At 43.6% G+C, this 13,222-nt stretch overlaps 1 long non-coding RNA gene across 1 annotated transcript; it reads left to right on the top strand.

Annotated features, from left to right (window-relative positions):
* The first annotated feature begins 4,286 nt into the window (after positions 1–4,286).
* On the top strand, positions 4,287–12,619 carry LOC118176846. Its single transcript, XR_004755552.1, has 3 exons — positions 4,287–4,461; positions 10,715–10,847; positions 12,234–12,619. It is a non-coding gene; the product is annotated as an uncharacterized LOC118176846 (long non-coding RNA).
* The last annotated feature ends 603 nt before the right edge of the window (positions 12,620–13,222 follow it).

The following is a 13,222-nucleotide window of genomic DNA, read 5'->3' as shown; positions in this document are numbered from 1 at the left end:
AAAACCACACTGCCTTCACAGGAGGCTTGTTGCAATCTTGCTTCTGCTGTGCCAGGTTAGTGTCAAATCAGTCTTAGTGGGTTGTGCTGGCTTAATAAATGTAATCCCATTTCCTTCAGCTCCAAGGCTACAACCCCGTTACTGCGAGCAGCTTGTGGAGCTCAGGATGGAGACTTCTTTTACTGGTGCTGGGGGTCATAGAGTTGGTCTCTGCTATCATTCATCTTGGACTTCTTAAGCAAGGCAAGGACGCGCTGCTTTACCAACTGGCAGCCAGTGCAGCAGAGATGCTTGTGTAGATGGATGCCTGGCCTTAGGTCTCCGACTCGGCACTTCCCTCTGCCCTGTGCTGCATGTACCAGGAGCAGTGAGTCTGAGACCCTCAAATGCCAGTGCCAGGGAGCAGATGCTCTGTGTTCAGCGCTGAGCCCACCTTCAGCCAGTGGTGACATTGCCAGCCCCTTTTGTTCAGTGCATTTTTCCTAAAGGGGCATGTGTAGAAGTTAGTGACAGCAGCAAGAATAGAGCTGGCTGTCCTGCTCCCAGGACACCCTGCCCCTTCCAGCACCGAATTACCTACAGACTGATTGATGAAGGGAGGCTGCACACAGCTTTTTCTGCTTCCAAGGCGTTTGCCTTAAAAAACTGGTTTCTGCACAGTAAGCCGCACACCTTTCTAGCCATTTCTTCCCAGGCCCCTCAGTGCCTGGAGGACATAGCTGGAAATCTCCTGACTCTGGACCGTGGTGCAGACAGTGTGGGCTGAGTGGTGCAGCAAGGGGATGATGTTGGGGACGACAGCTCTGAGATAATCGAGGCTGATACCAGTTTTCTGCCAGTTTTCCTTGTAAACCCATTACCAAAGATTGAGGTAGAGGTCTTTTCCCAAAGGGGTCTTTCCATGTGGGCTTTACATTGAGGTAGATTCTTGCTAAGATGCTGATTTCTGGGTCTGGTCCTCCCTGGCTTCCAGATGTCCCAAAGACATTAAGAACAAGCTGAGGAGAGCAGGAGGAGGGACAAAAATATCACATTTCTTTTTTCTTCTTCTTGTCAATTAAGCAGGATTTATGTCTGATGCCTCTGTTCTGTAATTATCCCCCAGGATTTATTTCAGATGGTTCAAGAAACCAATATACCTCCAGAACTTTCTGGCTGCTGGGAAGAGTTATTGCTGTACCTCCTGATTGTCTAGCAAAAAACAACTCCCTTCATTACTTCCTTTACTTCACTGAAGCAGAAGACGGCATCTATTGTAATTTTGTTCCCTTTCAGGAGACTGCATAAAAAATGGCCCTGGACATGTCAGGTAGAGTGATCCTCTAGGATAAATTTAATCTCAGATCACAGAGAGTATTAATTAACCCCTGTGCACATCACGCTGTGAGAGCTCCCCTGTGCTAACCTGCCGAGGCAGGCTTTGCAGCAGAGCAGTTGTCATTAGAGACGAGCGAAGGCCAACCTCATGTTTCTGGTGAAATGCTAAGGATGTTCTGATGCTGCAGTTAGTTTGTTTTAAAATTATTATTATTTTGTGTTCATTTTTTAACAAAAAGAGAGTGTTTTTAATATTTACACTTTGAAAGGTAATCAAGTGGCACTTTAAGACGATACGTGGTTGCTTTTTTTTGTTGTTGAAAGCTAAGGAGCTAAGGGGTGGGAAAAGGAATTTGTTTGCATTTGAAGGAGGGCTTGACAAAGAATGAGGGAAATATTGGCATAATTTAGGTAACTCTCCCTGTAAACAAGCTCCTAGGTTTTTCTTATAATAATTTACATCCATTCCTCTGCAGAGTGCAGCCCATGTATTTTTCCTCATCCAGGACAAAGCCAATCCTTCTGACTTGCAGGCTTTCTCACACATAATTTCGCCATATTTACCCTGAACTTTGGGTTTGATGAAACCCCGTATCAAGTCAAGCTCAGCTGAAATCACACAGGGTTTAATACAGGATAACAAATTGGTTTGTTATATTCATACATAGCCTTACTTCACACAGCCCAGCCTAGGTTTGTGGCCAGTTTTGCTTCCAGCAGATTTCTTTGGGATTGCAGGTAAGGTCGTGGTCGTGCACATCTATCCCTGGAGAAGCCAACATACACTGGAAATCAGACACAGTCACAAATCGCAGTGCATCTCCTTGCTCAAGGTAATTAGCCATAGCTTGGGTATGGAAGGCATGACATAAAATTGAGTTAATTCCTGACTCAGCAGTGGCTTTCTATAGCAATCTGGCCCTAAGTGGGTCATCCTCAAGGGCAACCTGTCTACATTGCCTGTCTACCTACGCAACGTGTCACGAGTCTCTTGGGGCAGCACGGAGCATTCGCCATGAGGGTTGTTCACCTTTTTTCTTCTTGGTTGTTCTTCCTACTCTTCTGTGGCAGTCACGTTTTGCTTTCCTTAGATCTCCACACTGCTGTGTTCTTCCGTGTTTTGTAAAGCCATGGTCATGGCCCAGAGGGCAGAAGAAAGTGTAGATGGCTGTGGAGGAAAGAGCTTTGCTGTCCTTGGTGCCTGGGGAGGGTTGTGGTGGTGAGGGAGGAGTGAGGCTCTGCGTTCACAGCAAAATCAGGGGAAACCTACTCCACTGTTTCTGGCTTTCTCTGTTGCTTTTTTTTTTTTTTTTTTTCTGCCAGACAAGTACTTCTAAAATGAAGTTAGCGAACAGTTATTCTTCCTGCCCAAAGAAATCCAGCCCTAAGCTGCAAAGGGTATTCTGGCTGGTAAAGATGCTCGAAGTCAGACCAGCTGTTGCTAAACTTTCCTGCTGGTTATTCCAGAAGAAGATACTTCTATTTGTTTGCTATTCTGAACAGTGCTCCATTCAGAACTTCTCATGACAAAATAAATAATAATAAAAAAAAAGTACTGTTTTCTTATTAAAAATAACTGACTGACTTGAAAGGTACCTGGGAGCAGCCAGAGAGAGAACAAACATAATTGTTTTTTAGATTTCCACGTGAAAATGAAAGGTCCAAATTAGAGCTCTGACATGTATTTGTTGAAGTCTTCATAAACAGTGCTCACACCGCAATTCAAATTACAAACGCCACGTCTATGAGATCCTTCTTCTGTCATCGCTGCAGTGTTTGTAATGTTAATGCCTGTTTCTGAAAGTGTTTTTGCTGAAGGGCTTCAGGCATTTTTACTTGTTGTTATTTTCCCACTGATGTCAACAAGGTAGTAAGTTCTTCTGGTTTTGCACCTCTCTCTCCCTTTTAAATGTACCTATAAGTAACCATCAGGTTTTCTAGGGGAAAAAAAATCATTAGTATTTTCATCTGAATGAGTGAATAATATGCTGGCAGTTTTTGAGCTCCCTTTTAAGCCACTGTCTTATGATTTTCTTCATATGATAGAGCCAGAGCCAAATTAATAGGGTCAAAGCTCTGCACAGCAGACCTGTGCAAAGTAAATGGTACCGGGACGACAGCGGCTCACCGTCCATATTGCAAACAGGCGTGAGGTGGTGCTCTGAGCAGTTTGCTAAGTAGGAATTCTTTGATGGATTGTGATGTAATTTTGCTCTTTTGAAAAAAAAATATTTATTTGGAAGTGAGGTGAAAGTGAGCATAGTTTTCTTCAAATAATCAGCCATTGAAAATAGATTCCCAAGTTCACAACTCTCACATTTGGAGTTGGTACCAAATATTGGTGAGGTTTGGGTGTAGGGAACAGAGCAAGGAGGTACTTTTAAACAAGAATATATAAAAGGTACGGAGGGGGAAGGTGGCAGACCTGGGGAGTCTGAGGGAAACTGCATGGCATCCAAAGGAGCTGCAGTAGGAGCTGGAGCCACAAGAGGAAAAGCTTCCCCAGGCACCCCGTATGGCTGCCACCTGCGCTTCCAATTTGGTTCTGGACCTTGGTCCCCATGTTTCTACACGGGCACGATCTCAAAATGTATCAGACTTAGTGCTTCTTGGAGAAAATGGCACACATTGCTTTTCCCTGTGCCTGGGCCACCATTTCAGGTAAGCAATAATTTCTTACCTCTCCACCCTGCAATCTGGTACCGTCCTCTTTTCTTTTTGGTAGCAGATCATCACTGAGCTAAATTGGAGCAGATCCTGCACTCTGTTTGCTCTGACACATGGAGAATTCCTCTGCTTCACACCTTGGTTGGGTGGTATAACAGCTCTATATACAGTGCCGCTGGAAAGCCGTAAGAGTCGCAGTTTCCAGTCATGTTAAGCCCTTCCTGGTTAAGGCCATGATGTTCTTCCTCTTCGGGGTTAAAACTCCAGGTCTGTGCTTTTAGCGACCCTGGTCCCTAAGTCTCTCTGTGCTTGCAGGGAGACGTGGTGTGGAGTTGAAAGCTGCTTCTGAATCCTCCCAGATTCCCTGCTTCTGCCACCCCCATTTAACTCGGACAACAGGATTTCTCAGTCTCAGCTGTGCTTGGCTCCCACTTCGCATGCTGTCAAACGGCAGCTCCAGAAGTACATTAAAAAAAGGTATGAAATTTCTGTAGTGTATTAAATTACTGTTAGCAGGTAACTCCAAATTGGATGGTGTATGTAGGCAAAAGGCAAGGAAATTTAGCACTTTACAGATTGCCACAAAAAATAAAATAAAAATAAAATAAAAATAAAAAATAAAAACAGGTGGAAACATTCAGCAAAGGAGTACAAACACTCAAAAGAGCATCACAGTCTTGATAGCAATTGTATAGCACCCATGATGCTGCTCCCATTAGTGCCTGCAGCCGTGAGCCCCAGGGGATGTTTAGCAGGGGTACATATTCATTATATGTCTGCATATTTATTACCGTTGCTCAGCACCAGGTTGCTTTTTAGCTGGATGTCGTTCCATTTGGACTGAGGCCAGTGCAGTGGCTGTGCCACTGACCCTACTGGGTGTCCGTGCACAGGGAGAGCCAGGCAGCTTATAGAAACTGCTTCAATACTTCTGAGTAACAAACCAACCTGAGGGTTTGGTGATCTGTTCATAGAATATTTATAGGTGGTGAGAGGTGAAGCTAATAGATCTGTCTATAGCAAAGGATTAATTCAGTCCTACATCCCTTTCCTCTTCTCTAACTCTGGTCTGTGGTCAACAAAGCAATCAAAAACTCTGCGTGTGAGTGCGCTGCTGGGACTGACGCTGTCAGGGCTGAGCTATTCATCTCCTGCTCCTGAGGCTTAATGAGTGCCAGCTCTGGGGGCTATCACCAGGCTGCAAAGCACTAGGGCTACAGACAGCTTCGGTTTCTACCATCCCACAAGAAAGGCTGGGCAGCACTGGGATGATGCGCCCAGCCCAGAGAAGGTCTTTGCTTGCCTCAAGGTTTTCTGCTTCAGCTTTGTCTGGAGGAGCATATGGCTATCTGAACCTCGAAACATGAGATTAGCCCAGCCCTGCAGCCTGGGAAGGAGGGATTTGTTCACACAGACAAGTGAATTATTAATACAATTTGCAAGAGGTAACCTCACTGAATCACTCACACAGCTGCTTCTTAGCCTGTGTGGAAGGCTACAACTGTGGAAAGGTTAATACAGAGCATCCATCATTTCCATTAATAGATGGCAGTGCTGTGTGGATCCCTTCTGTGGTCTACCTTTAATTATTTTTTAAGGTGGCCTCTGTATGTTTCTTTTCAGTGAAGGCTGAAGCAGAGAAAGGAGGTCAGGTCTGTGGGCTGACAGATTAAACCTGCCCGTCACACCTTCTGTACAGGGAGCTTTCCAATGCAAATAATGCCTTGCAGCAGAAGACATAGATAGGAACAAACATGTTGGTGCAGCTTGCGTTTGTGAAGAAGCAGGTTTTGAATAGATTATTTTTATATTTTTTTTTTTTCCTCCCCCATCCAAAAGACAGAGAGGCCACTGAGCACTTGCCTTTTCTGGCTCCAGATCCCAGTTGTGCGGAGGGAGTTGAGCACTGTGGGCATCCCTCGTTACTGCCCTGTTAGTGGTCAAGAGTGCTCTCAGTATTTCAATTTAATGTACAGCTTATAGTGCACACTGTATTTTTAAACGGATGTCCATTAACTGAGAATGCTATTATACACAAGGATCTCGGCTGCCTTTATCTGTCCTCTGGGCATCTGACTGAATTCATGTGGTTTATACCACATGCACCTGAAGCACAGAAAGGAACTGGGGTTTACCAGCTTAGCACACCTTACCTTATGGATTTCACAGTAATTTTAACATATGGTAATCCATCCAGAACAACTCTTTCTTTCTTGTGTGCTGGTCTGGCCGAGAGGGAAAAGTTCAAGTGGGGCTTATGTGCATTCAGGAGCTTACGAAAAAGCAAAAATGAATATTCCAAATAGCAGTCAAATAAATTCACCCGACTTGGAAAAGCCTTAAGTAGAGCGGTAGCAGGAACAGAACCCCTGGCCCAGACGTAAGGGGAAAAGACTTGAAGCCAGGGAAGAAGACCTGAAAGTCATTAGTGTGATGAGCACATAGGTAACCCCTGTTGTCATCGCTTTATGGTTTCCTCTGCATTTACCCTTACAATAGTCAGCAAGGTAGTACTGCAGCCACTCTAAAATGAATGGTGATCATGCCCAGGATGAAAAACAGTGGATGGCTTCAGATTTGTGTTGGACTCACTTCTCCTGGCACCGAGGAAGCCCAAGAGTGTTTGCATCTTCTCAACTTAGTGTTTGCCATACAGGCTGCATCTCTTCACGGGGCTGTGAGGGCTCTCCCATCACAGTCTGGATAGCAATGGAGAACAAGGTGTGTGTGAGGACAAACCAGGCAGCCCATATCTGGACCCAAGCTGCACCCCTGGTAAATGCCTGCCTGATGCCCGTGGAGTCAGCACATTGCTATCGCCAGCCCAGGGTGTGGGAGACATCCTTACAGATACTCGGCCTTAAGATTATCCCTTATTTATCTATCTGTCTATCCATCTATCCATCTGTCTCTATATAAAATATTTAAGGACAGAAATATACCGCTGACAGACATTTGGTGCTAAGTGTTGTATGCTCCCATCACACGATGTACTAAAAGCATAATCCCTTATATTGAAGAGCACTGGGAGCTACTTAAACTTTTATGGCTGGACATGCAGTTATCTTGTAGTGTGCTTTCGTTGCTGCAAATCAGGGAGTCATGAAGTATGGAGAAGACTTGCTTGCCAAGTAGACATCTAATGCACTGTTCTGATCATCCCAGATACTTGTACTCCACTAAATAACATCCAACCTCAAATCAACGTGAGCTGCTAGGGGGGTCATTAAAATTCCTTTTCAGTCCTGATCATTAAACAAACCATACGAGAGGCAGACTCCATACCTGGAAAAAGTGGCATGTTAATGGAGATGCACCCAGCATAATTGCTGTCATCCATCACCCCTGCCCTGCTGATATTGACAAAGTGCAGCTAAATATTTAAATAAGCCATTTTTCTTCAGAAGCTGAAGGATTATATTCAGCCAAATTTCCCAGTCTAGTCAGCAAACGATACAAATCCAGGGATTAAACAGGATTTGCCGGAGTGAATGAGAGCTGCTCCTGCATTATGCTTTATGAAAAAAATATTCTTTGCTGCCAAGACTGTTGCTTGGGGCGAGAAGGGGAGGAGAGACTATTCTTTCTTATTGAAAGCAAGCAAAATAGAATTAGTTCCTCTTTACTCAACACTCTTGATTTACTTTGAGGGTGTAGCTGAAGGAAAATGTGGCTATCCCAAGCCCCATTAGACCCACACTTCTAAAAACACTCATTTTAAATGAAAACACTCATTTTAAATGAAGATGCAGGGCTGTGTGCATTTGTTTTGCGTCAGAGTCAGCTCCTTGGAAGGCTTGTCAGGTTACTATTGGTAAAATGGAAGGGAGATGTTTGTTGAACTCATGTTTACTTGGATACACACTTGCATGCTGAACTTCTTCCACATTTAATGATGGGCACATTAAATTTTGGGGGGTAAGAGAGGAGGTTGTCATAGAACCACACCAGGCACTTGCAGAGGTAGACAAAAGATATTAGAAATACAGAAAGAAATATTTGCTGGGGTTGGTTGGGAGGGTTTTGAACAAACCTTTTAGTTTGCAATGTGTCTGTTCATTAAAGGAGAATGAAGTCATTCATGGAAAGAAAATGCTATTGATTTTTTTTTTTTTTTTTTTTAATAATCTGAGGGTAATTTTTTAAGCTTTGGTTATTGCTTTTTTTCTGGGGCAAAATAACTTGTTTTTATCCATTTGTCTTTAACCATAATTATATTATGGATACAAAAAAGCAAAACAAGAGAGGAACAGAATGAACTGAGCTGATTCTAATTAAATTGAATTATTTGATTTGGCCCAGACCAAGAAAGTTAAAAAATTCCCTCAGAATCTTGAGTTTCAGAACTGACTTGAATTTCAAGTTTTATGGTGAGCTAACAGGAGGAAAATGTTGATACCTACTCTCAGTTTTTATGAGGTAGAAAAATCAGTTCTCTTTTTAGTGGCCACCTCAGCACAGACTGACAACAGGCAGAAGGTATTTGAGATTTTTTTTTTCCTTTGGAAGTGTGAAATTCCCTGTAATCTTACTTTTCCAATGACTTGTTGGCAGGCGGAAAAAAGATATTTGCATTTGCATTGATGGTTTAAAAAAGAAAAAGATTGCATGTCTTAGCATTTTTTAGGTTGTGTCCTAGATCTGTTGGTCTGAACTGATTTGGAATCCGAACAAAAATCCTGTCCTTTCACTTTAGGCAAGGTATGGAATTGCAGGAAGAATTTCAATAAGTGAATTGGTCAGAGCTATTCGGCATGTGCAGTATTTGGGAGTGGGGAGGGGGGGGAGGTTTACTCCCACTACTTTATCTCTCTTTGCATATTCACAGTCATTTCGTGTGCAATCTGAACTCATATAACATCTGAACAGCACTCTGTCCAGGGCTCCAGATATTAACGTTCTCCATGGTACATCTGCCCAAGGAGTGCGTGTGTTTGCCTTGTCAGATCAAATGTTACATACTTTTTCCCCATGAATCAATCAACGTCAGGAATCCAAAACTCATGCCCATCTCTAGGGAAAGACACCAGCGTTTATAAATCATGGAGAAAAAAATGAAAATGGTAAGATAAATGTTTTTCAGCTCAGGCTTGCAAGGGAGTATGGAGTGAATATTTTCCCCTAAATGATGAGAAATAGAACTGTTCTACCCTGATATTATAGAGAGCAGGTTTGGGAGGAAATTAAGTAGATTATTCGTTATGACTTTATAGAAATTCTACAAGGAAGTCTAAAAATGCACGAGCCTGTTGCTTTGCAGGGAGCTCAGTGTGTTTCGTCTTTGTGAATTGATAGTGATACATAAATGTCAGCTTTATTGAACATGTCTCCACTGTCTGGCTATCCAAACAGTATTAATTAACTCCCAAAGTCCTGTTCCAGCATGCATTTCAACTCATTTAAGAACTTGCACTAGAACAGTAGCTAGGCGAACACAGACTAGAAATATGGTGCACATTTTTTAGGGAGAGTAATTAACCACTGAAATAAATTATCTGGCAGCAAGGTGGATTTTCCATCATTTGAAGTCCTTAGCTGGAGGCTAAATGTCTTTGTGAAAGATGTGTCATAGCTCCAACAGAAGTTACAAGCTTGAGGATGTGCGGTCTGTAGGACATGCTTGTATTTATGGCTTCCTTCAGCAAGGCCTGTAGGAGGCCTATTCGTGTTCTGTGCACTAGTTACAGAAAGCCTGGGTGGGATGCAGCTCTCCTGCTAGCTAGGAGTAGGACCTAACACTTGGCCACTTCTTGGAAAGACTCTCAGCATCTTCATCCTCACTTAAATCAGCCGGTCAGAGCACCAGCTTGCTTTGCCCTCTGCATTTCTCACCAGAGCTGAACAGAACACAAAAATCTGTTAAATGTCACCAATGTGGAAAACATTTCATAAACACCTTAAACAGATTTATTTATTTATTTATTTATTTATTTATTTATTTATTTATTTATTTATTTATTCTATGAGCTCTTATTTTGACTGGAGGAAGTCTGGAGGGTGTCACTGGGGGTTAGCCTGCTGAAATGGTGAATCGGTAAAAAATAACAATGTTCTTTGGATTTTGTCTTCGGGAAGTAAGGGGACTTCACAGAAAAAAAAAAAAATGCATTTGAGGGGGAATCAGAAACTCTTTTTTGTGTGGTTTCTGTTTGCTGCTGCCCTCTTTCTAACCAGCTGGGTGAAAAGGCTGCATCCACATGGGCCAGCCAACCAAAAGGGTGGGAATAAATAGAATAAAACAGCCAGATTAAATCTGAAGGGTTGTACATGGTGCAGCCCTGGAGCCTCCAGAAACATCCTGATGAAACCAACAGTTGGGCAGCCCCAGCCAGGAGGCAGCTCCGTAAGATCCCCAGCGCAGGTCAATGTCAGATAAACTTGTCTCAGCCTAGCTGAAAGCTGGCAGATAATGTGATTAAACAATAAGCATTTTGTCACAGTAATGAATACTGGCATCCATCTTTCTGATATGATTAAATCAGTCTGGAGACAAATTCCCCATTCCTGACATGAGGTCACTGCACAAGTATGCAGTTTGTTTCTTTTTTTATTAATATTTTTATTGTTTGTTTAGATAATTAAGAAAGGTGTCACAAGCAGTAATGGGGTCACTCAGGATTAATTTCTACCTTGCTAAATGGCAAGGAGCGTTGAGCATGTCCGTTTGCTCTGCTGTGAATGTTTTGACAAGTTTCTGCCTGGCAAAATGGTGTCTGTTTCCTTTCTCCAGGGAGGGCACTCATCCAGCATGCACAAACACAAAGAAATAAGTTGCTCCAATTTGCTTGGCTTTCTTCAGCTCCACTCACTGATAATACTGTGCAAAGCCCAGCGTGACTCGCTGAACAGGATCGTGCCATGAGGTATGCAGAAAGCAGTTAAAGGGCCATATAATTATTGTCATTGATGAAAAGTCCCTTTCACAGCAGTTCTGATTCGTGCAGGTTAAAGCAGGCCTTGCAAATAGACAAGCAGCCATTCACAATTAACTTGGTTATTGATGGCACTCCATAAATGTTTAAGAACACTGAAGGAGAAGTAATAAATAGTTGATTTGTTTTCTTGACTGCAGCTGCTGTAGGCTTGCACTGTTTGTGTATAATTCTTTATTCCACTTAACACCGGTGGATATATCTTCTCTTACCTCCTCCACCTTTAAACTGGGCTAATGAGATATCCTCTGTATTTACTGCAGGCTGAAGAGAAGTGCCTGCAGTTCAGCACTGATAAAAAATCCAGCAGGCTAGCACCCAACTTCACCTCTGCTTCCCTGGGATTGAAGGGATTGTGCAAACTCCACCTGTGGAAATGTGGACATGTTTCCGTCCTTAGAGCCGGCCACTTCTGCGAACAGTGCCTAGAAGTTTTTACCATCTCCTGAAATCTGGCTTCTGGTTCTTCCCTGGCCTCAGTGCTTAGCTGGAGAACTTGGGCTGATGAACAGAAGCGCTTGGCTCTGTCATCACGGAGTGCCTGAGATGTATTTTCATTAGCTAGTGCAGTCACCCCTCCTCTAGGTCCCTTGGAAGTCCAAAATCATCTGGCCTTTTTTGCCAGCATAACCTAGGACTTCCTCTCATTCATCATTAAGATCTGCAAATGCAATTTGCGCTCAGAAACTCTGCAGTTTAAAGGCCAGTGCGTGAATCTTTTTCTCAGACTTGTGTTTTCTGTCTCTGTAGTAGCCACTGTAGCAATTCACAGGGCACAGATTACAAGTTTGGTTACAGGTCTGAAGAGAGGAAAAAGTAACTGCGTGATGAACAAGAAATTATAACTTCGGTGCTGTGGAATCAGCAGGCAACACCGCTGCATAGCTTAAAAATAGCTGTCCTTGCTCTATGTCCTTTTTCACTTGCAGCAATAGTTTTTAGATGCTTCTAATCATTCAATTTGCTTTCCTGTGTGCTGGCAGGGGCATCAGCTACTGTAAAAAATAGTCTATTCACTAGAATATATCTCCGCAGAAGGGCAAGATTGTTCTTTTCTCTTCAAACAAAATCTTGGGGAAAGGGAAGTGTTTGGTAAAATTCTCTTCAGAGTTACTGGATGCTTGACCATATTTGTGTTGGTTTGTGGTGAGCTTTCCTCTTCCTCCAGCCTTTGAGCACCCAAGGCCCCCCTGCACTGAAGCCTTCCCCCTTATCATTAGAAAGCAGACTGGTAATTAGCACAAGCTCTCTTCTTGCAGTTTTCGTGCATATCCACACATAAAGCCGAGCTCCTCTTCGTTGTTCCGTTGGCACCAGGATGAGCAGTGAGGAAGGCTCGATGTGAGATACCTGCATGGCTCCAGCTCCTGCCTGCCCGCGCCTTCCCCAGGCTGCCCTTTCCCGTGCCGTGAGGGTCTCTGCTATTTTCTCAGTGGAGCCATGCCCCAGTCCATGATGAAGAAATCCGGACCCTGTTCTGGTTCACCAAAATAGTCCAGCCTTTACACTGTGTTGCTTCAGCATCTGCTGCCCGCCGTGCAGTGCGGGGAGAGCCCTGACAGCAGGAGGAGAGGCTCCTGCAAAAGCGGTCACATCGCTCAGTTCAGCGGTGATGGTCCGAGTGCTTATGGTTAAACAGCACCAGGTCTAAGGCTGAATGTTATTGGAGTTCAGCTGATGCACCTGGGGAGGAAAATTATAGGAGAGACATAGAAATGGTAACTCTGGGATGGATCTGGGGTCATCGTGAAGAGCAACTGCAATGCAAGCTCTTGGCACTGCAGCAAAAGGGCAGCTCTGTGTGCATGTGAAAAGAAAGCATCAAGGGAACAAGGGGAGAAACCGCAGTCCTCAGGACAGCTCTGATAACTGCTGAAGGACTGCATCCAATTCCAACGCGGCTTCTTGGCGAGCAACGTGAAGATCTTACAGAGACCTCAAAGGAAGGCTATGAAAATGATTCAGGTGCTGGGAAATGAGTTACATGACCTGAAGCACAGAGAACTCTATTCATTAGGTCATTAGAAGATTGAGAGGAGATTCTACCATTCATTTTAAGAACATGTACATGGAGAGGAGTCTTGAGAGTCGAAGGCTTTTTGACCTTGCAAAATAGAGCCTAACAAGACGGCTGGAAAACTGAGCAAGGAGAAATTCAGCCTTGAAATAAGACAGCAGTTCCTGGCAGCCAGGCTGAGCAGAGCAAGCTGTGGGCTTGCAAGTGGATTGTGTATAATGAGGTTTGGTAGTGTAAAAGGAAATAATTTCCTTCCAATCTTAGTGAGAACTTCTCCTTCTTTGTTAGT

Source organism: Oxyura jamaicensis, chromosome 20, assembly GCF_011077185.1.
Source record: "Oxyura jamaicensis isolate SHBP4307 breed ruddy duck chromosome 20, BPBGC_Ojam_1.0, whole genome shotgun sequence".
Lineage (NCBI taxonomy): Eukaryota > Metazoa > Chordata > Aves > Anseriformes > Anatidae > Oxyura > Oxyura jamaicensis.
The sequence above is the reverse complement of the archived record's forward strand: the minus strand, read 5'-3'. Positions and strand labels throughout refer to the sequence as shown.